At 33.0% G+C, this 2,500-nt stretch overlaps 1 non-coding gene across 1 annotated transcript; it reads right to left on the reverse strand.

Moving 5' to 3' along the window:
- Nucleotides 1-1,915: 1,915 nt before the first annotated feature.
- Nucleotides 1,916-2,034, reverse strand: LOC149788232 (5S ribosomal RNA). The gene has a single exon (XR_016424522.1). It is a non-coding gene; the product is annotated as a 5S ribosomal RNA (ribosomal RNA).
- Between the last annotated feature and the right edge of the window lie 466 nt (nucleotides 2,035-2,500).

The raw sequence follows: 2,500 nt of genomic DNA on the forward strand, positions 1-2,500 counted from the left end.
GTCAATATGATACAATGTAGAATTTAAGAAAATGTCATTATATGTATTGAAACGTTTGTTTCCTTTGTATCTGTTGATATCTAAAATCCATATCCCAATAATTAAAATTATCCAAGACTATATGTAAATAATACACATATGTATGTATGTATGTACACACACAAACGTATATATATATATATATATATATATATATATATATATATATATATATATATATATATATATATATATCACAAAAGACACACACATATCTTAAAACACCCTCAGCCACCCAGGATATATATATGATCCGTTTTTACGAGATAAACTTATTAATTCAGTATGGTATAATTATCGAGTAAGATCAGTAGAGTTTTTGCCCTTGTTTGCAATCGTTATAGGATAACGCGTTAAAAATAAAATTACACAGAAGTACAATTAATGTTAATAGCTGATAAAGTTATGCGAACTTTGTTGCATACTCTCTCTCTCTCTCTCTCTCTCTCTCGTGTGTCAGTATGATAAAGCAAGAAGAAAAAGGAAGAACAGTAAAGAACATATATAAAAAGGTTTATTGAAACAGCGTCTCATCATGGTGTGGGCACCACGATGCATAGGGATAAATAAAAAAGCGAGTATTCCATTACTTTTCACTTCATTTGATATGCATCCATATGACACAGAATGCTCTCGGTGAGTACAGGGAATCAGATAAACGTCACTGTGCGGGACTAGGTATAAAACATTTATTGTAGTTTTAATTGTAAATTTTTCGGGCATTTAAGTAGAAATTAAATGATTTCAGTTCTAGTGAGAACAACATTTCGACTGTAAAACATAATTTGTTGTCTTGATGCGTTTTCAAGACTCTTGGGCTGATTAGTCACACATCTCTTCAACGTTTCCGATGTACAAATGTTTGTGTGCAGTATAATATTAGTAACTAAAGTGTATACTGATTCAAAGTTCTAATCCAAAAGAAGCAAAACTGGCCTCAGATACTCATATTTGTCACTCATCCATTTTCTGACCCAGATAAGGGGAGAATTCCATGTTGAAATTGACTTAAAATGCAGATTCAGGACATTATTGTTGTTGTTATTATTATTATTATTATTCCTCTTTCTGTCCTATCATTTGGTTAAAATAAGCGACACCGGCCTATAAGCTAACTTTAAAAATAGGGTCTTATGAGATTTGCAAAGGATCTCTTCTTGCAACTTGTAGAAGTTAACGTTGTGGAAATACAGAAAGTGGAAGCATGGAATATCTATCTAAACTTACTGTAATCAAAACAGAATTTTATAACCCAATTTATTTAGCCAATGGCCCATATTTACAGTATTCGCTACAGGATGCCAATTTTCCCACTGGCAGACTGAGGCCCTGCTGTAAAAGAAATCAATCAATCAATAAATTAATATAAAAAATTCTCACAATTCATACATTCCATATTTATCAATCAATTAGTGAATAAGAAATACCACAAATAAGTACCCAAAATGAAAGACATTGATCGCATATTTTGCAACTCTGCGCTAGAGACTACACCAGGAATATATGAGAAGAAACTTGAAGGAAGTATTTCGACGTGAAAGGAGGCAGCTTGTTGTGGTAGTAAAAGTAGAGGAAACTGGATAAATTGAACCGAATTTGTTAATAAGAAATACTGGTCATCTATGATCGCATATTCCAGTAGTAAGGATCGAAACCAAGAGCAGAGAAGTGCAAAGCAACATTTGCTATATTCAGGTCCTATACTTGATTTTTTTAGGATCCGAATTATTGAAGAAAGTTAAGGAAAAAGAGAAAATGAAAGTCGAGAAATTGCTCTATTTATTATTTATATTGAATAAAGTAAATTTAGTTACAATAAAAGAAAGAAAGAAAAACTTCAACTGTTTTTAGTTATAAAAGAAAAAAAAAAAATTAGAGTCTACAGCACCCGGTATTCCCAGGCGGTCACCCATCCAAGTACTAACCGGGCCCGACGTTGCTTAACTTCGGTGATCGGACGAGAACCGGTGCTTTCAACGTGGTATGGCCGTAGACACAAGTGTGTGTAAATTTAAGACTTATATTCGCTTCTCTCTTCACCGTTTCCGATGTACAGACGTTTACGTTTATGTGCCGTGTAAAATTAGTAATTAAAGTGTACTTATTAAAACTTATATAGATAAACTGCCTTCATACATTATTCAAATTTGTAATTCAGGCATTTTCGGACTCGGACATTAGTTGCTTAACCGGAGGTTTACACCTTCAAATGGACTTAAATAACAATGCATTTAAACGAAGATTCAGTTCATTTTTGTTGTTTTTGGGCATTATTATTATTATTATTATTTATCTTGTATCAACTGACTAATTCAATAGGTAAATAATCGACATCAGCCTATGAGCTACCTTTAAAGACGGACTCGAATCTGATTTGAAACGGATATCGTCTTGCAGCTCGGAAACGTTAAAGTTGTGGAAACACAGAAAGTGCAAGGAAGTGGAAGCAGGGAACATCCAT

Source organism: Sinohyriopsis cumingii, chromosome 11 (genome assembly GCF_028554795.1).
Source record: "Sinohyriopsis cumingii isolate HCF-2022 chromosome 11, ASM2855479v2, whole genome shotgun sequence".
Classification (NCBI taxonomy): domain Eukaryota; kingdom Metazoa; phylum Mollusca; class Bivalvia; order Unionida; family Unionidae; genus Sinohyriopsis; species Sinohyriopsis cumingii.